The sequence below is a fragment of the Neopelma chrysocephalum genome, unplaced genomic scaffold (genome assembly GCF_003984885.1).
Source record: "Neopelma chrysocephalum unplaced genomic scaffold, ASM398488v2 Primary Assembly neopelma1_62, whole genome shotgun sequence".
Classification (NCBI taxonomy): Eukaryota; Metazoa; Chordata; class Aves; order Passeriformes; family Pipridae; genus Neopelma; species Neopelma chrysocephalum.
This window is the reverse complement of record NW_020897719.1, coordinates 2,235,700-2,258,446: the sequence shown is the minus strand read 5'-3', so window position 1 is coordinate 2,258,446 and position 22,747 is coordinate 2,235,700.

Here is a 22,747-nt window from a genome sequence, read left to right as displayed (position 1 = left end):
AAGGATTTTTCACCTTGCCAAAATTCTCACTGTCAGTAAAAGCATCAAATCCATCTGTTATAGAGAGGAAACTTATACTTATTTGACATCTGTCCAAAGGACATTGGAAAATGCTGCTTGTTACTCATTAAAACTGCTTATCAGAATATCCAATCCAGTAATGATTTATTTTCTTTTACTGACCGTACTTCATTAACAAAAATGTTAAAAACCCTCATGTTATTACAGTGTAAATGCAGCAGATGGCTTGTCAGGTCTGCAGTCACTTCTCAAGAGGTGACTGTGCTATTGCTATTCTTTGCCATAAGATTTCTTTGCTGTTGTCCAAAGAGGTGGACTGCTGTGCATAGAAAAGACCACTTCTGAAAAGTCACCAACTAAGACAAGCCTGTTGAAAGAAGGCTAAAGTTTGGTGTAGAAGACTCTGAACTTCTTCCGGGAAAGCAATGGGTGTCTGGAAAGAACTAGGCACCACTGGTTTCCATTCCAGTCTCAGAGCCTAAATCATCTCTTACCCCATCACTGAAGAGCATAATCCTCTTCAGACACTTGATTTTAATTTTCAAAGGCTTTATAGTTTCTTGAATACTTAGTAAGAATTTGACGAAGTGGCTTTTCTTGTTTTTATTCTTCTCATACTGGCATAAAATTGTCTCCTTTACAATCAACTCCAATAGATCAATCAGAGGTAAATTCTGGTAGCCACAAAGGCTATTCTGGCACCCACAGCAACTCCTTTTTAAAATTGCTCCCCAGTTTTTTCTAACATCACTGTGTGCATGTACACACTTGCTCCGGAATTTAGGAAAGCTTAAGTATATTTGTCAGTTTTCTCTTTTTGTCCTGTCTTTATCACAGGATGTATTGTGTCAACTTCACTTATGTGAAGTTTTCAGATGAAATAATTTTCCTCTCAATATTAGGAAATTAGAATATTCCAGATTTTGCCAGATTTTTTTCTTAGAAACCAGAATCCCAGCCCAAAATTTGTAACTCAAATTTTTTTCTTCTAAAAATATGTTTTTAACCCATGACATCTGATAAAAACTGCATGCTTTCAGCTTTCCGTTCTGAAGCAAGATGAAAATAAATTCACAATTTCAAAATTTCCAGCAAAATGGATATTCTGTTTTCAGGACAGCTCCACTCTGAAATGGAACTTCCCATTGCTGATAGTAGATTTGCAATTTTGTCATCCCTTCAAGTCATAATTCAGTCACACTTTGGTAACTGGAGTCTTTGTCTGAAGAATGATGGGAGATGTAAGCATATTGAAGAGGCTTGTGCTCTAAAGTCAGAGGAGTTTTATGCAAACTCTGCACAAAAAAATTAGCCTGTCTCACACTAACAGGCCAACATATACTATGAAAAAACATTGGCAAGTCTAAACTTTTTACAAATTGCTTATAAATTGAACTTTTAGATAAACTATGACTTAAACCATTGCCAAACACATCATTTCATCACACAGAAAAAACAATAAAATTGCAGACAGAAACTTCATGACTTCCTGTAGGAAGGCAGTGACTGAGAGCAAATAATTTAAAAGAAAGATCTCCTTTTTACTTGAGTGTTTCTAGAGATAAGAAAGTACAAAAAAAAAAAGAGTACAAAATATAGGTGATGGACTGTATATGCTGTAAACGCTATATATCTTCTTCCTGTGGAAGCCAATGCTGTAGTATTCCACAAATTTTCATAGTGTATGTACACAGGTTCCCCAGGAAGAGAATGTCTAATCACAGACTTGAATGTAATTTCAAAATTTTAAACATTATTGTTTTTTTTAGACCGTTAGACTGTAGGCAAGATCTGGAAACATCCCTTTCAATTAGCAAAGTTCTGGATTTAGTGAAAGAATTACATAATGTGCTTCTGTTAAATAAAAAAAACCAACAAAGCAAACAAACCCAAGACAAAATAGAAAACTTATTGAGATCAGCTTTAAAAGAAATCATAGTTTATTTTTTTCTGTACAAGAATACCAGTACAATAGTTCCTTTTCAGACAAAATTCTTCCCCAATCTTCCTCTAAAATTTTTTAAAACAGGTGATTAGGTTTTCAAAATATAACACTTGTATAACACTTGCTATTTCCAAGAGCAGCATAAAATAGTAGCACTCTGATGGTGATACTGATTGTATGATGATACTCATTTATACCCCAAGGTGAAAGAAACTTCAGTCCTAAGGACACAGAATTGAAGCCCTTAAGATCATAGTTACAAATTCTGTTTTAAAATCTGAGTATCCTAAGATGTCTAACACTTATTTGAATTAATTTTTTGCATCTTTGCTTTCTGCTACAAAGATGCGTACCTTTACAGACTTCAGACTTAAATCTTTAGAGATGCCAAATTCCCATGCTTTCATTGCACTCACTGAGAGCTGTGGACATCTGAAGTCACTCTCAAACTCTCTGTTACAGAGAAAAACATGACTTGCATTTAATAAAAAGCTAACTTTGATATTTCTCATGGATCCCAAAGAATTCTGTGATGGAACACAGCACTATTCTAAGAAGACGCATATAAACCTCAAGAAGGGGAGGATGCTGACTCCTTCTTCAGGTGGAGTCAGCACTACATTTCAGGAGGTAGATTGTGCTTTTTCTACATGGATATCCTTGCCAACACATCAATGTGTCCTTGTGCAATGTATCCAAATGCATGTTGAGATACGAGAACAGAAAAAATTAATTATATTTAGTTTATTATGCAGAGAAGCATCCACAGCTGAAAAAAAAGGTCTTTAATCCATAATTAAATGCAACTGAGTAAATAACATTCTTATTCTCTCTTCTTCCAAGGAAAGAATGGCTCCTATAATAACCTGTGTGTCTGAGATAAATGAATGCATTGAAGCTCTTAACTACTCTTTGATGGACTACAAATGGACACTGTGCAGGACAATATTTGAACAGTAATGATTTGCCCTCTTTTCTTCAAGTGTAAGCTGATTGCAAAGGCTTCAGGACCATAGATTAAATAGCTAAAGGGGTCATGAATCTTAATAGCTTCTAAGTCAGAGAGATCTGCAACATGCTCTGACTGGAATGTGTGTGGAATGTATAAATATTAATAGATCTGGTAAGTGCTCAGCAGACAAGCTGTCTAAAATTTCACAGTGGGAAGACTGGAGAATGAAACTGCTGTGTACAAATCAGCTGAGAAGCTCCTACCTGAAAATGAACTGTCAGCATGCATGTAAACACCATTTTCCTGAAGTGATATTTAACATTCTGAGCTGCTCTGGCACATAGGCATTGCATGCATTGGAGCTGATTGCTGCAAGATTATTTAGTATGATGAACATGCACATTAGGTCAAGCACTAGTGATGGGGAAAGGAAGGATAATTTGTGCTATGTGTCTGAAGCTTACTCTCATGAGTATTGTGCTACTGCTAAGACAACATACTTGTAGAATCTTGATGAAGTTCATTGTCATGACTGCATTAGAACAGAAATGCAAAAATTTGAGATACAGCTCAAAAAAAGTTGAGATTTTGAAACTAACTGGCAGAAGTAAAATTCTTCACCTGCCTTTAGCTTTATTGGGTCTTGTATATGCACTTATGGATAGAAATATCAAAGCTATATTCATATCTTAAGTCTCATGACACAGATGGAAATTGTGCCTTTCTTGGCATAAAGCAAAATATTTATTTGAGGTTTTTCCATTTCCATACAACACAGATTTCCTATTTGTGATTAAAATTACTATATTTTTACTGAAATTGTAATTTATTTTCTGTTTCATAGCTGTATTTTGCTGTGTATAAATCTGCATGAAAGTCATGAGAATGAGAGGAGGCTCTGAAAAATGTGTGGATCAGGGATACAATTCAGAATTGGATTAAAAAGATGTCAGGAATTTTGTTTGTTTGTTTGTTTGTTTTAATTATTCGTGTTTCTTACTTTGAAATACAAAGAATATATTGAGTCTCAGATGCTCCACAGCTGTTACAAAAACACAAGAAACTTGAACCCAGACCACTGCAAACCCAAGGGAGTCCCTTAAATACTCAGTTCCCGCTCCCATTTATCCCCTTCCTTTCCCCTCTTTATTTTAAAGACCCCCTCAAACTACCTCATTCTAATGGCTTGATCATTGCTTTCAGTTGCAGTGGTCAGAGCTGCTCTCACAGCCTTCCTCATGACATTTGTAACCACTGGCTTCTGGTTTCCAGGTGGTCTGATAGCATCTGACCTTATCCCCTCCATGCGTCCGGCATACCTCCTAATTTCTTCTCTTTCCTAGGGGCTCTCAGAGCCTGTGCCCTATGTGGAGTAAGGGCACAATATTCCACCACTTCTGTGAAGTCAAAGTTCTGTATAGAGAGCATCTGCTAATAACAAGTGAAGTATACGAATGTAACTAATTGAATGAGAACTCTTAATTTGTCTTGAGCTTTCTCCCCACTAGAAAAGAAACCAGGAAAAGCTGTTGTATTTCTCCAAAATTATGTAATTTCAGCAAAACAGCATATTCTGACTGAAAAATTCTTTGATGAGTTTCCATCTGCCTAGTTTTAACAATTTTTCTATCAGCTTTCCTATCTGTCAACAACTTTACAACTAAAAGGAGGGAATCCTTCTATTTACTGTATTCTCAGTAGGACATAGTGGTAAACAAGAGTTTATCCATGTCCCGAAGAGCAGTACTGGCATAAAATAACTGGCAGATAATATTCTGCCTCACTAAATGCAGATTGCAGCACTTTGTGTGTCTCAAATCAAAGACTTTGTATCAGAGGACTTTGATTTTTCAGGAAGTTTGTAACACTATTAAAAGATAGTGTTAATCATTCTAATCATTCTAATCCTAGTACTAATCATTCAGTAATATAAAAGTACTGAGATCACCTCTCTAGACAGGGCCTGTCTCATAAATACCTCATAAAGCAGTTTTTTCTGTTTCATTAAGTGTAATAAAACAAAGCTCTGTGAGGACTTCCTTTTCTTTAAAAAGGGAATAGGTGATATTTTCATTCTAAAATTTATGAAAAGAATATAGGACACGTTCTGAGTAAACAAATGAACTGTAAATCATCTCTGATTCTTGTCTCAGGAGACAGTAAAAGCAAAAATGTTACTTTTCTTGGTAAGTTTGTGTGCTGTCAGATATTGCTGTGTGTTGAGAAAACTTTTTATAAAATGCTATAATTTTTTTAAGTTGGCAGATGATCCTGGGAGGTAACATTGAAACAACTGTATGATTAAAGGAGAATTGGGTAGCCAATATTTGCACTATGTGTTGACATGGCTACACTACAGTAGATAGTTCTCAAGGGAATGAAGTTACTATATCATCTGCTATTCTCCTTGCTGTTGCACCTTGATTCTTGAGTCTTCCCTTTTGAGCTTTTCACATCTGTTGCTCATTAACTCCAGCTCTCCAAGCCTCCACTTCACACCTTTCTGTTTACTGGATACTTTTCAATTCATACTCCATTCTGATGGGTTTTATTTTATCCTGACATCAATCTCTTGGCTATGTTCACAGGTGGAGAACAAAAGTGACCCTACTTTCACTGTTGCTAAATTGACGCTGTCCAATTAAAAATTTTCATTGTGGCCACTCTCTCTGAGGTTACCAATAAGAAAAGGATAAAAGGGCAGCTGGTGATTTCAATCTTAACAGTCAGAAATTCAAACACAGGAGTCAGAAACTATGGTGAGTTACTGAATGAAGGCAGAAGTCTTTTAGATATGAAAAAGTCAAGGAGAAACTGCATCAGAAAACTGCTAAATTCAAAAGTTTCCAATAAAAAAAGTTTATCTTTCAGGCCACAGCAGGACTCTTACAAATTAAGCTAACAGGGATGCTCCACTAATGAGAAAATAAACAAGAACCATCCAGGGAGTCTTGTAAGTGCTGTGAAAGACTTTTTATTATGAATGTGAAAAAAATAGGAGATGAGGTACAGTGAGGTCACAGAAGAGGATGAGTACTGTCACCACTTCAGCCTGGTAGCATTATGGTTCAAAAAGCGCAAAGCAAAAGGTGCACTCCCAAGAAGCCAAAGATGGTGGACACAAGTACACAATTTAGATGCTCTTATTGTTACTCTGATCCTGATTTCTCTGACTGGAAATGTATGATTATATTCCCTTCTTTATTCTGTCACTTTCACGTCTAAAAATTTTTAATGACTCAGATATTGTTTTGCAAATACTCTTGCTTTCTTTATCTCTCTTTTTTTTTTTTAAGTCCTTCATTTCAGTCCTGGAAAGTATTAGCATTGTATGATATTTTTCTCAATTTTTGAGAAAGAAGGTCTGTCAAGGGACAACTAATTGCATTTTAAACTAACTCAGAATGCTACATGCAAGTGTCAGTATGCCTAAGGTTGTTTGTTGCTGTTTTTTTTGTAGTTTTGAAGTTTATTTAAGGTGTAGAAATTCATACTTAAATAGAAATTGAAAGAAAAATTTTTCTCGAACCCTCCAACTGGTGTTTATTTGTGTAAATAATACATTTATTCTGTGTGCATTCATATAAGGTTAATCTTAAGCATCATCTTACATTATGATGTTAAGAATTTCCCACTCAAATTATTTTAATCTTCAAACTGAATAAATTTAATGAATCAAGAATGCATAGATCACCTAGAGAAATAAAACTCAGAGAATGGTCAAATCCATCAAGAAGGAACACAAGTGGGCTTCCATTTAAAATATATTTATATTTTTTCTGTGTCTGTGAAGATAAGTAGTATTATTTGTAACCCACTGTGATTAAAGATATATGTTATTTCAAAAAAGGCTTCAAATTAGAATATATACAAGAATAAATGAATAAACATTGTCATACATATTTAAAGTATTTCAATTTCCACTGTTAAAACAAATAAAAAGTGTCTATTTTCTTTTTTTTTCTTTTCAGACTTTTCTTCTAGCATTGTGTGAGAGTTCCACTCAACTCATTTCTCCTCAAGTTTTAATAATTTCCTTAAGGTAATTGTGGTTAGTTTGTTAGCACTGGTACAAAACTTTCCTTTATTCTTTTGCAGCATTATAATAATGCCAATTATAATATATTATCCAAGTCACAACAGAGAGATGGGATTTTCTCTTCTTCAAGTGAATGGGTAACAATAAGAAACTTATCATGTTGTAACAAAGAAGGCTTTTGTGTTGTAACAAGGAAGAGAGCTTCAGAATTAAAGATACAGTTTTTCATTTGACCAAACAACTCCTCTGCACAAATACACTTTGCTAATCCCCAGCTTCTGAATGAACCTTTTCCCCAACTACCAGAAATGATTAGCCAGATAAAAGTCTTTGCTACCTTCATTTTATTACCTGTAATGACATTTGTTTAAATGCAAAGCCATGGAATGCAATAGTCAAATGGATGCTTACGGACTGGAAGCAACAGGAGTACTCAAGCCTCTTCACATTAACAATAGTTTGAGTCAACATAATAGAACCACTGGATATTTCTGATACATAATTTAAAAAGGAAAAAGATGATCAAATTACCTCACTTATCTTGTTTATAAGAACATTACTGTTCTTAAGAATGAATACAAAATCTGTACAAGTGTGTCTTGCCCTCACTGTTGTCCTCACTACTAGATTTACATGAGCTGCAGATGGATTTTAATATTAAAAATGAGTGCACACAGTGCTGGCAAGCAGGCACAAGAATTGTGCATGAGAAACAGGCCTATTCTACACACCACAGTTATTGCTATGTTCCCCAAAGTTATTGCATATTTCCCCACTACATTTACTTAGATTGTTGTTCAATACAAGGAGATTAAGTGGCAATTTTTTTTATAGGATATTAATAACTTAGGTACCAAGGAATTGACTACACTTGTAAGAAACACAAATATGTGGGAATAAGATTACTTAGCAATAGTTGCTGACAGTGCACAGAATGTCCTAGATGCTGTACTGAGCTTGACTAAGCACGGTTAGCTTTCATGAAAAGAAATTATAATAGCAAGGAAAACTGAATAAGCATTAATCCAGAAATAAATTTGTCAAGTTTGTGCCAGGCTTGTATTTGTCAATGTTCAACAGCTTCTGAATAAGTAGGAGTTTATTAATGAAAGCATTTTCAAAACTTGTTAAACAAAAAGCATTTATAAGAAATTACAACCTATGGGAAGACAAAATTACTTTGTTTTACTATCCTTTTTTTCTTTTCCACAGATAATTTTAGATGGGACAAAGCTTTTTATTTAAAGAAAGGAAAACTTTTTAAAAAACTTTCACCATAAGTGCCAGTTTTTGGCCAATTTCCTTCTTTTCACAGAGCTGCCAGATAAAGAAACACTATAACCCAGGAGACCATATTAGCCATCAAAGTGAAAAACTTGTATACTATATGTACACTAAAATAATTTGCAGCTCTTGACTTTTGTATCTAAAAGGGTAATGAACTGAATTGTTCATGAGCGGTAGAAGTGAATTTGATGAGTGGAAGAACTTCAGAGATGATAAAATTCACTCTGAATTTACAATTACTTTTGTCATGACGCTTGGGGTAACAGGTGAGTTTCTGAATGTGAACAAAGAGCCTGCAAATGTGGACATAGTGTGTGTAATGGAGTATGGTACTGAGGTCTCTGGACTAAATCAAACAAGGTGGGGTAGGAACCACAATTATGAGAACCAATTAATCTCTACTGAGCTTCTGTGGTCGAATATTGTATCATGGGTGCATTAACGCACACTGTTCTGGACATCAAGCTGTCTGCAAGGGCTGTACTTTATGTAGTCCTTTTTTGTGTTTGCTCCCTTCAGGATATTTGTTCATCATGTTTTGCTTTGTGACAACACCTTTAGACTAACAGCAAGCTAAGGTGACTCTTTGGAAAAAAAAGCCTTCTTTTCATGAAGACAGCATATCAGGAATGTGAGATTTTCTACTTTGTCAAAGAACAGACAGCCACAATTACAGCAAAATCGGTCAGGTCTACCATGCCTCTGGCTTGAATATTTCCAGTCTTTGTAAACCCAAACATCTCAAGAAGTAAGGTAATCGTGACTTGTAGCTAGTTTTTTTTCTTTCAACAGCACAAGAGATTATCCACACTGTGCTTGGAGATTAGCAGTCTTTGTCTGATTTAAATTTCCTGGTATTCCTTCATTAACTATTGGGCATGTCTCTGAATGTATACCTCTTTCTTTTACTTCCTCCCTAAGAGAGAGAGGGTATTAATTACCTACATACCTTGTTAAATCCTTATATTTACCAGATCACTTTTCCCCCACTTTCCACTTTCCATTGCATTTTGAAAAATTTCTGGATCATGTAAGAACTTTTGGACCATGAGTGTGACCATATCATGTTCATGGATTGCATAAGATTACTTTAAAGGTAGCAAATGTACCATTAGCAATTGCTAATTTTAATGGTAGCATTTACACACTGTACCAACTTTTATCCAATTATGTATCCATGTAACATTTATCCATGATTATATATAAAACAGTCCACACTTTTCCTAAGTGATCAGTCATTTAACCCTTCTTGCAGCAGTCCAGAAATCTGTGCTTTGGCCATATCTTTTCTTACACGACCCAAGTCTGAGTCATTCTTAACCAAGCTTCACCTAGAACTGAGTAATCACAGAAAAAAAATAAAAATGTTTGATCAAAGACTAACAATTCTCTGGCTTACAACATCAATGTTTTCCAACAGTTTTTCACACACAGATCTTTTTCAAAGCTTAAATTGCATTGAGAGTAAAGGCAAAGAGTTCCTAGGTGAGCCAGTACACTCACATTTATAATTTTTTTCCCCGTAGATATTCTGGTCTAGAGCTCAGAGAGTTCATACTTAGACGAATGGAGTAATACCCTGAAATGGCACAGTGAAATTGTAAGATTTTCCTGTGAGAAAGGTTTTCTTTTGTAATAAGGTTTATGCTTGCAAATTAGATTTGCATTAGAGTATAAGCTTTCAGAGGCATCTTTTATAGGATGTGGACCTTCTGGTTACGGTGAGTCTGTATGGGGCAGACTAACACAGCTAACACTATAGCTCAAAGCCTTGAGTACGAGTCAAGAAGGCTACCAGGAGCAGTTTTAGGAATATTCCGATTCTAAGACTGAGCTCTGAGCTCCTCTAGTAGTTTATAGACAAGTGTATAGTTTGGACTGCTGTTTGTAGTAATGAATTTTTGCTCAAAATAAAATTACTAGAAATAAGAATTTATTTCTTTACACCAAGTTGCTTAGACATGTGAATCAAGGAGTGGCTTGGTGCACACTTTACTGTGCTTTGGTGAATGTGATGCTAAAAAGGAATATAGGACATTCTCTTTAGTGAAGAAATTAAAATCTTTTTTATAGTCATTTGGTAAATAATATGTTGAAAATTCAGGAATTAATAATAAACAATCCAGCATTGAAACAATAAATAGTTTATCTATTAATTGTATTTTAGACCCCACTGTTCTATGCAAAGCATATAAATGCCATTTACATGTGAAAATGTAGTGCTAGAGCCTTGGACTTGGCTGATTGAAATGGGCACAGCTTCTTTAGAAGCAAATGAGCTATGTTCATTCATGCAAGTTGAGAATTCAGACCATGACCTTTGAGTAAAGAGTTAATATTGTGGCAAGATAATTAACAACAAGAGATGGAGATTTGATTTGGAGTCTGGAGGTCCTGTAGAGAGAGGTCCTGGGTAAAATTTAGAAGTTACATATTATGTGCTTTAAGTTAGATCTCCTTTGACTGTGTAACAGCAAATGGTTGACATTAAAGCATTGGAATTTGTATTTTCCATGGAACTACTAGAAAGACCAAGGTGATAGCTACTCTCTCTTTTTCCTTTGAATTTCAATGCAGTAATTTTTCTTTCTTGAGAGTGAACTGTTGTACCAACTGCATCAATTAAATTACCATTGACTCAGTGTTAATGGAAGAGAATACAGATTGCAAGAGGTACTGCTAAGAGGGAAAGTCCTCCTTAGCTTCCTCCCACAAATCAGCCTGTCCAGTACAAACGAATACTACATAAGGTAAGAATAACAGCATATTATTCCTCTTCTACCTTCACACACACAACCAGTGAAAGCATAACACAGGTAAACTGGTGAGGGTCACTGCCGTAAACTCACACAGCAAAAGCAGATCTACAAGATGGAATTATAGAATGGTTTGTGCTGGAAGGGACCTTAAAGATCATCTAGTTCCACCGCCCCTGCCATGAGTAGGAACACCTTTCATTAACTGGGTTGCTCAAAGTCCTGTCTACACTAGCCTTGAACACTTCCGGGGATTGGGCATCCACAACTTCCCTGGGCAACCTGTGAACTAGGGACTGATATCAGATCAGAATTTTGATTTCTGCAAGGATGTGGGGAATAAAAATCTGGTGGTTTTTTTTTTGTATTTCCACCTGAATTTGGCATCCTTGTTACCTGCCTTGAAGTCACGACATTAAAGTATCCCCAAGTAGCTGATGATGGATGTAGTTACATAGAGGTCCCAAAGCTGGTTATCACAGTAATAGAAGTTGCCAAGCAACTTTCACTTAACAGCCAAACAATTTTTGCTGTATTCAGGATTAAATCACCTCTGATTAAGAAAGACATCTCTGTAGTAGACCATGAAGAATGCTATTTACTTGTCTTCAGCTTCAGCTATTGGAAAGCTAGGAAACTTTTCTAAGCAATTCATCTAGGCTTTCCTTCAACTGTACCAAGACCTAAGCTTTTCCAATTAAGCCTATTCCAAGATAAGTGTTTTTTCTGAGATATTGTTAAACATTGTCCCAACATGCCCTTCCTCTTTTTGTTTTCTGTAGAGAAATGTAGATTAATACCGAGATAGAAAGCCTCATATGGAGAGCAAAGGTCACATGGCAACATTAAATAAGAGAACACTCAAACAAATAGCATCAAACTTGGAAATTATGTGTGCAGCAGGAATAATTTGGTCAACACTGTTTAAATTAGTATTTAAACAAAACCAAATCCCCCAAAATTCTTTTAGTTCCTTCATAAATTTGATATATTTGTCCTCCTCAACAGAAGAGTTTCAACAGCTTAGTATCTCCTAAACTTCATTTACCTATTCGCTCAATGCCATAACAAGAAGTGGAAGACAACTGAAGTAGAATTGCAGTCAGTTTTTACTGCTCCTAGGAAACTGGAATATTAGTCAAAACTATGCTCAGAAGGTGGCTCTGTTTAAGCAATAGTTATTATGCAAGAATAAAATCCTCTGCAAGTGAATCTGAGATCTGACTGATTATGATGGATATCTACTGTTGGAATAAAGAAACAGTCTCGTCTGCATAATAACAGAGCAAGAATCAGGGTTCAATACAGATATATGGACTTGTACAGTTCTGCTATGTCCTCTATCATTATTGACATATTTGGAAAAAAAACAGATAAGAAAAATACAGATTTATCAATTTGTTCTTTGTAGTAAAAGTTACTACAAAGTAGTACAAAGTAAAAGTTTAAAATTTCCTTCACTGGCAGAGGTAGTTTTACAGGAAATTCTATTTGATTGTCTTTGAAATATTTTAAAATTATAATTATTCTGTCCTCTAAAGGAATAAAACAATGAGAGCTGAGAAAGATACAGACTTGTAAAGCCTTTTGCCTTCAATAAAAAGGTAAGATAAATAAATTAAAAAAAAAAGGCAATGAAGAGAAACCAACTGCAATGGTGCCAAAGTTTACCTAATTTTTTATTGCTATAGGAATGTACATGGATGAGATTTTATCAGCCACTCTCCTATCTGAGAAACTGGTACACAAGCTTTTGCTGTTTGAAGGCTTTAACACGGTTGTGATCATGAGCTTATGTTGTTAATACAAGAACCAGTACTGCTGAAACAAAATAGCTTCACTTCCAGAAAAGGGAAAAAGAGCTCTCAGAGAAGCAATAGATGTGAGGTTGAGGGAAGCAGGGAAGGGGATTGGGAATCGAGGGAGGAGAAGATGAGAATTTATCTCTCAGTTCCACTTTATTTTTGCAAGGGCAGCAGTGTAGTGTGCTGCTAAGCAAGCCTACATTCTTTCAGGACATCTCTTTTAAAGGAATATATTCCCTTAAAAAGAAAGTAACATTTTATATCTCTTACCAGTTACTTGGAATTTCCAGCATCTAGATTTTGGTCTATTACTTTCCTTCTCCATTCTTCTCCTATTTACCCAACATATTTCCAAACCTCTAGATGGTATTAATGCAAATTTGTATTTGTGCTAATTCAGCTACACAGTATCACAGAATATTCTGAATTGGAAGGGATCCACAAAGATGGAGTCCAACTCTCAAGAGAATATCCTATACAGACATCAAACCCATGACCTTGGTATTACTAGAACCATGTTCTAACCAACTGAACTAATCTCAGGGTCCTCTCCATCTTGTATTTTTCTAATAATGACAAAACACTGATCCAAAAAATTCTACTCCAGTCAGAGTTTTCCTACTTTAGTTAATGGAAATAAAATAAGAGGCGAGTAATAGTTGCTGGGAGAACTGTATATAATGTCTACAAATGGACTCTTGCCTACAAAGCACCTGTCTGAAACAATCAGAAATGGATTACCAATCACCCAGTTTCATGTTTACAACATATCTGGCCAGATTTCCTAAGCCTGGGGACAGATTCTACCTATTGACTCTGAAAATATCAGCTCAAAACTCAGTTGATGATTTTCTGAACTCAACAAGCTGTATTTTAGTTTACCCATCTACCCTCTGTCATGCTTCTTAGCCTTAATAACATCGTATAAAGGACCCCTAAGACCAGTAGTATTTGCTAGAAGCACCATTTCTCCTTGATGCAACAACTTTCAGAGATACAATAATTATTATTGATTTAATTATTTAATTTAAATAATAATTAATTATAATTTATTTTAAATTTAACTATTATTAATACAGAATTGTTACCCTTGCCCATAATTTACCCTTGAAAAAAATGCTTTTATCAGCTATGTGAAGGACTTCAGTACTGATAAAATTAAATGCATGCAGTTTAGATGCAGACAAAGTACAAGCAGAAGAGTTTCTGCTTCCATTTTTCACCCTATATGAACATGTACAGATGTCCCCCTGTGGCTTTCTGGGCTTGTTCTTTGTCACTCAGAGCTTGTCTCCTGAGCAAGAGATTTTTTTTCAGCTCACTTTAGGATCTCAGTCAGGCAGGCAGGTATGGTGGTCTTTTCCTTCATGCTAAAATACACCATATTTTTCCTACTGCTGTATAGAACTTGCTGAGTGTATTTTTTTTTTCCTAGGCTCAGTAGGTTCTCCATGAAGCATTTCCTTTTTTATTATTCTCTTTGGGGATTTTTTGGTCCCCAAGCCCTCTTCCTGGGCAATTCAACTTGCAAACTACTCTTTCAACTACAGTTAATGTTACAAGATACACTCAGTGATTAAGATAAAGGTTCCCTGATGTTTATATCTGGGACGTCTTGCTAAGAAAGGTAGACAGAAAGATTTTCTGACCAGTTTTCCCTATCGTGGTGTCCCTGTTTGATTACTGAATGGCTTGCTATTTCTTGCTGCATTTTTCTTATTCTTGTCTGCAAAGGACAGTAGCATTATCATAGCAAGAAATTAAGCAACAGAATGATTTTCTATAAGAAAAGCTGACTTATTTGAATCATGCTTTTATTGAGCACAATTTTGATAGGTGATTTATTCATAATGGGGACCCCTGGTGGCCTAGTGGTTAGCATGCAGGACTCTCACCTCTGCGACCCAGGTTCGAATCCAGCCAGTCCCCCGGGCAGATGGAGTCCGTTAGCCCTGTAAGGCCATCCATCTATGAGAAGGTCACTCTAAACAAACCTACGTCCTGAGGACCTCACTGCCATTGTCCAAGCTTGCTTGGCCCCGGCAGATGAACCTTAGGATTAAAGGGTGGGCTCAGTTCAGCGCAGGCTGTGTCTCACCTAAAAAATCCATTGCGCAGGCTGGAAAGGTAAAAGACCTTTCCCCAAATCTTCGTTCGCGAAGACTGGCCATTATTATTCATAAAGAGGAAAAGTATTTTTAAAATGACTGTTATTAAGAAGTGAAAAGCCTTTGCAGAATGCAAGCCTAAATGCAAGGTCACCCAATGCCATACAACTGGACTTAGGCTTGCAGACTCCCAAAGGTGCACACTTCCAAAGGTGGCTAAATTGCATCTAAACGTGTCCAAAAAGTGCCTTTTAAGCATCATATGATGCCTAAAGTCTTTCTTTTTGGCTTGCTGTTTTAAAGGCAATGAATTTAGCCTGTAGAAGCCTTTTAGAACCTCTCTGAGATGATCTAGACACTGAAAAACATTAAATGGACTTTTTAAAAAGGATACTTTAACAGAAGTCTCAACGAGCAGAAAGTTTTCCTTCTTTTGAGCTTTTTGGGGAGTGCTTTTCTGCACCTATTTTGCCTTGAAGGTTTTGAGAAGAGGAGGGAGAAAGACGAATCAAGTGGGGTTTTGTCCCAAAGTTAAATTGTGGAAATTTCAATGAACAAGCTGCCACATCTTATTTAATACAAATTGTAAAGAGGAAAGGTAACGATGGGGGAATTAAATAATTTTTCTATAATGTGAAAATTCAGCAAGAAAGTGTTTTTATTATTTTAATTTTACAGTTTCATATTTGTGTAGGTCAAGAAAATCCAGAGCAAAAAAAGTACCCTCACAAGGAAGAAAACAATAAAGAAGTAAATCAAAACACTTCAAAAATAGTTGGTCCCCCAAAATAATCCAGTGGGAAAACAAATCTACAATATTGTGTTGGGAAAAATAGGGATTAGTTAGTCTGATATAATATAGCATTGCTGGTTTATTCAAAATTGTGGAGAGGTTCAGATCTTGCAGCTGAAAGCTTCAGGCAGTAAACTGGAGAGTCATGATTGCTTTAGCCTCATCTCTTTTCATTTCCAGAAGCATAAATTCTGCATCAGCAGGAGACTTAGGCCATAACTTGTTCATAGCATTTCTTATCTTGGCAGCTTTTTCTAGGCTGGGGGGATCCCACTTCCTGAGCGAGTCTATTAACCATGATGAGATTGAATACTGTGAACCACCTTCTCTGAGGTTCATTCCTCTCTACTCACAGTGGTGTTACAGGTGCCCAACTGCAGGAGAAGACATTAATCTGTAGATCCTGGTTCCAAAGGATGCATAAGTTCAGTCCTCAGTGACATTCTTTCACGAACCCTAGAATTGCAGATACAATTTGTCCTTCCATTTTCCTTTAAAACTGGTTTAGATGTCTGTCAGTAAGTTATTGAATGAATCTCACATCACTGTTACTGAAAACCTGTCCTCAGTATGGCTGAAACATTGGCCCCAAAATTCTGACTTTGATTTCTAGTTTGGGTATCCAGCCCCTATTTGTGTACTGCTAAGCATCACAGTGTCTAAATGTCACACTGGATCTCGACAACTGTGTTTTTTATGACAGTGTGTCTTTTCCAAGTTTAGTTTTTAATTTGGAATTTCAAGGACACTGAAGAAGAGGTATCTTCCAGAATTCATGCAAAACTGCCCTTTGTCTCTGTAAACGCTGCTGCCCTGTATCTCGCCTGAGAGGTCTCCCCTGCCTGCTCTCCACCACTAAAAACCAGACAAGTCACGAAGCATTAAATTCTTGTGTAAAATTTACACACTGAAATATGTAAATTCTTTTTCTGCCATTGAATAACATCCCCCTAACCCAAACCAACGCAATCTAACATTGCCCAGCCCTGCCTAACCTAACCTAACTATCTTAATTTTTTGCAGCCTGAGGCTTTGGGCCTAAATAAAAGTCTTTTTGAAGGATTCAGTGTTGCTGGAATGAAGCTGTTTCTGATAAAGCTAAAAGCTGAGGCCAGAGTGTATGCTAAATTCTGTTTGCAGTGCTGTGGCAGAGGGACAAAACCAGTCTAAGAAAAAGATTTAAGCAAGCTTAAAGACCCTAAAAGTCTCCTGGAGAGCCAAAAACTTCTCAAGGAAGACAGTAAGATTGCAGGCAGATGTGTTGTTCTGTAGGATAGTTCTTCAAGTATTATTCCCTTCCCTGCAAGACTAAGAAAATAAACCCCAGAGCATGTAACACGCTATAAACAATTACTAGAGTCCAAACCACAGACAATCTCCAGAATGCAAAATAAGGTGATATGGATAATTAGGAAAGTTGAGAAAATGTTTAGAGGGAAAGAACAAATGCAATTACTGGTTAGATTTCAAATTAGCTCTATGATGAATACAAAACTATGCTTAAGTAATATCCTTAATATTACTTAAACCAATATAGGCTATGATGTTTTAATTGGATTTATAATGAAAAGGCTAGCAGCCCTTTAACTACAGTCAGAACTTGCCAAGATAAAATACTTTAGTGTCAACATACAATTCCTTGCTATACTTAGGGACTAAGTGGAACAGCTAGAAATTTTCAATCCCATTTAGGAACCATTAACTGTAACACTATTGCTAACTAGTGAGAGGAAAAGAGCACAGCCTAAGAATTCTTTTCCTAAATTTCTGTCAATTAAGCTGGTAGAAATTATCCTAAAACTATCAGGGAGGTTTCTTTATTTCTGAAGCATGCTAACAATATTTACAGAGAGATTTCAAATTATTAGAGAGTTCGATCTGCAGTATAGCTATGCAGAATTCAAACATTAGTCTGGCATCTACCTGAGAAAATTTATGTCAGTCATGTAATGAGAAGAAATCAGTCCTAAAGGACTTGCACAAGCCACAAGCAGGCAGGGGTCTATAAGCATATGTGTGCAAAGGTCTCTTTAGATTACCATAGTATTTCAGTGAAAAAGATGGTGAAGTTTTAAAAGGTAGTAAAAAAAGAAGTCATACTCTATAAAAGAGCTTTTTTTTCTTTTAATGGAATGTTTTCCTTTAGTTATATGTTCTGTGGTTTCTTAGATGACAGTATTTATTGTACCTAGACACTCTTAGAAACAAATAAATCTACATTTACCAAAACAAAGAAGGACTTGAAAGACTTGAAGTTTATGCTTATAGACTCTTGCTCTCAGTAGTGGGTAATACCAAGACTCTTTTTGTACTGTTTGAAATATTACTGCTTCTAGTTTGCTTTTCTACCCTCACTTTGCATGAATTTAATTGTTTAACTACCTTTTTATTTTGTGCAAAACATTAATTACTTCATTCTGCGATCAGCTGTGTCATTTCACTAACTTTCTATTATTCTTTATGCCTTTTCCATTTTACTCTCACTTCCATATAGCTTGTCTCTATTTTGCCTAGAAAAGTTGTGTAAACCTGTCTTTGAAGTTACTCAACACATCATCAGATATGACCCCAAGGAACTTGCTCTGACTGTATTGTTTGATTTAATTTTGTAATTGCCCTGTGATAATCAGGGAGTTTGACTTGGTGGCCTCCAGACTTTCTCTCTTCTGAAGGTTTGCTCAGGTTTGTGATGGTCAAGATTGAAGAGGCAACAGGAGTGATAGCTCCTCTCCAGAGGGTCTCTTGGTGTGGTCCCTTCACTGAAATAGAAGATACTAATCATCATTCACAGTCATGACACAATGATCACATTTGGACTGCTAATTTATACTGAAAATTAATCCACATTTACTGGTACATTTTCATTCCTGTAATATTGCTGGCTCTGTGCAATCTACACTTTTTAATGGAAAGTAAGAAAAGGACTTAATTTTTTTTTCAGTATAGTCTACTTCAGTGTTCTGTAACACATTTGTTCTTTTATTTTGTTTAGAAAAGTTGGCAATGCAACACTGTTTACAGGATGTATTTTAAACTACATAAATAGTGTCTCATTTTATGATGTAGCATAAATATGAATTATGCAACTGGTGGCTCTCCTTAAAAATTCTAATTTAGCATTAGGAAGTTAGCTGTAAATCCTAATTTCCGATCTGCTCACCATGTACCTACCACTTCTAGAGGAGATAAATTGAATTTTTTGCCTTATCTAATGCATAAATAAACTCTCATTTAAAGACTCAGTAACACTTATTAGTAAAGATTTGCTAACCTTTTCAAAAAGACTCGTGAGTAACTTTTAAGTATCAGCGCGAGGTGTACAGAAACACATTAGAAACCATTCTGACACTTTGACTTATGATATGAAATGAAATATCTTGTTGTTTCTATACCAAAAAGCAAAAAAACAATTTACAAATGCTGAACTCTAATTCTAGCTAGTGAAGGGATGAAATTAGAAAAATTAGAACAAATTAGAAAAAGAAAAAGGAAGAATAAATATCACTAAAAAAAGTTAATGCTAGTAAGTCAGCAGAAAGAATCTAGATTAAGTAATGAAAACTACCATTTTTGAAAAATTCCTTGTCTCGTACAGCAAAGTATGTAGGAAAGGGCTAAAAAGGCCTACTTTATAGCATAATAGAGAGCTACAGAAAGCTCCTCATGCAAATTCTTTAATACATTTGCAGAAACTTCAGCAAAAACCAGACCCTTGTAACACTCTGTCTGGTAAATCTCGGGGGCCTCCACTCCTGTACACATTACTTACAGGTAATGAGATGCAAACAGAAATGAAATCGAGGAGCAGGAAGGAGGTAGAACCAAGTCCTATATGAATGAAACTGGAAGTTCACAGCCTCCACTGAGCTTCTAAAACCTGCAGACTCTTCACACTCAAATTTGATGTTCCACAAACCTCCATGAGGGCTTTAAAGTCTTGACTTGAGGCTCTCATCAGCTCCCAATAGTATTTACCCTCAAAAATACCCACACAATTTGATTTAATGTGAAATGGATAGCTTCCTTGGGGAAAACCCCAAATACACACTAGAGTCCACACAAAAGCACACAACAATATACAAATGGATTTCTCTGGCCAACCCAACCTATCCCATCTGCCCTTGAAAAAGTTGCATGACCAGTGTTAAAAAACACAATAACCAGCTTTTTTTTTTTCCTACAGAGGCCCTGATTTTGCTAGAACAACATAATATGTCATCATGAAATTCTCTGCATGACTATTTGAAAAAAATATTTAGGTCTGAGAAATCAGGGCAATTCCAGACTTACCCCAGGTGATGTACAACATGGACTTAGGCTTGGGGTTCTGTGCCTGGTTTCACTGCAAAGACTGAGCCTCTCTGCACACACATACTATAAAAGTCTGACGGAACTCAGGAAAGGCTTTGTCTGTCTAACACTCCTAATGGGCTCACACCTCCAGGACTGCATGCTGCATCGTTTCGTTTTATGTATATATATATATGTACAGGCTTTTGCCAATTTTTCTGATGTTCCTGATTTGTTACTGTGTCAATTACCTCCTGGTCTTGTCCCATTCCATAATGATGCTTGGGAAGCCCAAAGAGGATTGCTGTCTCTGTCCTTTTTCTCTCCTGTGTTCAACACAAGACACAGCTCTAGCTGCAAGCAGGTTTCATTACCTGCCAACTAGCTAGAAGACAAGAGCTTGCAAGAAAGGCAGTAGAAAGAAGTGGTACAATGTGCACTGTGAAATTTGGAAATATTGCCAGTCTCATGACTTCTTAGAGTTGCTAATTTCTTTATTCTCTTTCAACAGAACTTATTTTGAGAAAGTATTGCTTGGAATGACAGAGTGCAGAGGGAGTGGAAGAAAAGGAACAAGTTTAATGGTAAAAGGAGAGAAGATGTCCAAGTAAAATCTGTGGAAGGCATTGACAACTTTGTCACTAGAGCTGGCAGGGATTTTTCAACCAGAAACCAATCTAGTCAGAAAATGTCAATTTCTTAGACAAGGAACCTTCTTCATGTATGTTTTTCCTTTTACAGTAGTTCAGTGGACTCTAGTTTGAACAATCTTCTAGTAGGGCTCTTGGCAACCTAAGGACATTTGCCTCCAGAACAAGAAGGTCCTGTCTTTAAGCAGCCAGTTTGTTAGATCAGTCTTTCTGTTGAGACAGTAAGAAGCAGTGCTTGAAATTTCTTGGTAGAGCTTATCCGATTTTTCTCAGCTTTACTGCTTCACATGACTGAAAGACAGCAGGAAGACTTGGAAGTCTATTAAGCTTTGCCCAGTTCCATGTAAAGGTAAAAGTCACCAAGGCCCTCTCTTGTGAGGACAGTTTCTGGAGAATCGTCTCAAGTGTTACTACTCAGGTTTGCATGCCATGACATCACATCAGTCAGACACTTGTGAATGTTTAATTTCTGGTCCCACCCCAAACGAAACAAAGAAGTGAACATGCATCATCCCACATCAAATTGAGTGAAGTCTATGGTTTTCCTTCCTTCTTCCTTCAACATTTTGTAGACTGTCTTTTGCCTGCAAAAGGCACTTTTTCACTGCATCTTATACATATATACATGTATATGGGTGTGCACATGTGCATATATGATACAGATGGACCATCATACAAATAGCTTTCCTATTTGAAGACCAGAGTAGATTAAATTAAATTTCTGTGCCATTTGAATATTCTATTTGCTATTAAAGCTAAATTCAATTTTTTGAGAGAACCACCATACTTGAATCCTATTTGATTTTATCATTGTCCGTATTTGCTGAGGAGTATTTAGCTCTCTGTCAGTTCATGGCACTGAATTCATCAATGCAGGAATCAGACTTCATTTTGTCTGGGATAAAATATTTCTTTTACCACTAGGGGACAATGTTGCTCTTCATTTAATATATTAGTTAAGGTGACAGTAGTAAAGCATTTTACGCTATTTTTAGCAAACTTCAGTGTTAAAATCAGTTTAATGCAAATGAACACTTTTTCTCAGCATCTACAGTACTGTCACAATGCATACTCTCATTTAAAACAATCAAAATATTTCTATTTGAAAGAGGAAGCAAAACCAGGCTTATTACTGTGAAACTCACTTTATTAGTGCACTGTTAAGTGTCAAATTATACCCACTCCTACCTTGGTACAAGGAAACTAGTTTGTTTTATTTGTCTATTCTGTTGCTTTCAGGGGTCTTGTGTGTTTTGGTTTTGTGTTTTTTTTTAAATATTTTCTTATTTTCCTTTGGGATAGAAATTTGTTTGGTTGAAGAGCTCATTAGAAAAGAAGCATTAAGATCGATTAATAACACAGTCAGATGTCCACATACACTGCATGAACCATCCTCTCTGTGCCTTGCTCTGAGGCTCTAATTTGTTGTTGAAGCTCCAATGTGCACAGAGTTAAAGAAATACAGAGTTTCTAGTAAGCAAGAGGCAGGAGAATTTGAAAAGAATATGCAGTGTTTTTTAGGAAAAAATATACAAGAAACAGAGCAGGAATATGGAATGATTTTGCTTTTAAAATTAGTCCTTTTCCAAATATGTGTAATTATCAAGGCAAGAAGCTTTATTACAATAAAGAAAAGTACTGTGAAATCTCAACAGATAATGCACATCTAACCATGTATAAATTAAAAAGCAAATAAAAAAACCAAATGAAAATTAATCCAATGCATTAACTCTCTTTTTTATTCCACTATCTTCAATTATCCTTTTACTGCTATGTTTTACATTAAGCACATCCACAGTTTTCAGCTACCTCAACTGTGCAGAAAGAGAATACTTAGCGTAACTGAGTCATATAATAACTATTTCAATCATAGTAAGTGTTTTATGTGTCATAATTATTGGCCATTTCATTATTCCTTATGTCAATAATACAAGTTGAATATTTTTTTCATCATCACTTATAAAAAATTTCATTGTCAAATATTCACCTGTTTTCCCTGATTATATTGCTGTGTACTAATGCAATTTAGAGCTGTAGCAAGTCATTAGGGGCACAAATTCATGTGGTTCATATTTGAAATGTATCTCATCAGCAAAATTCT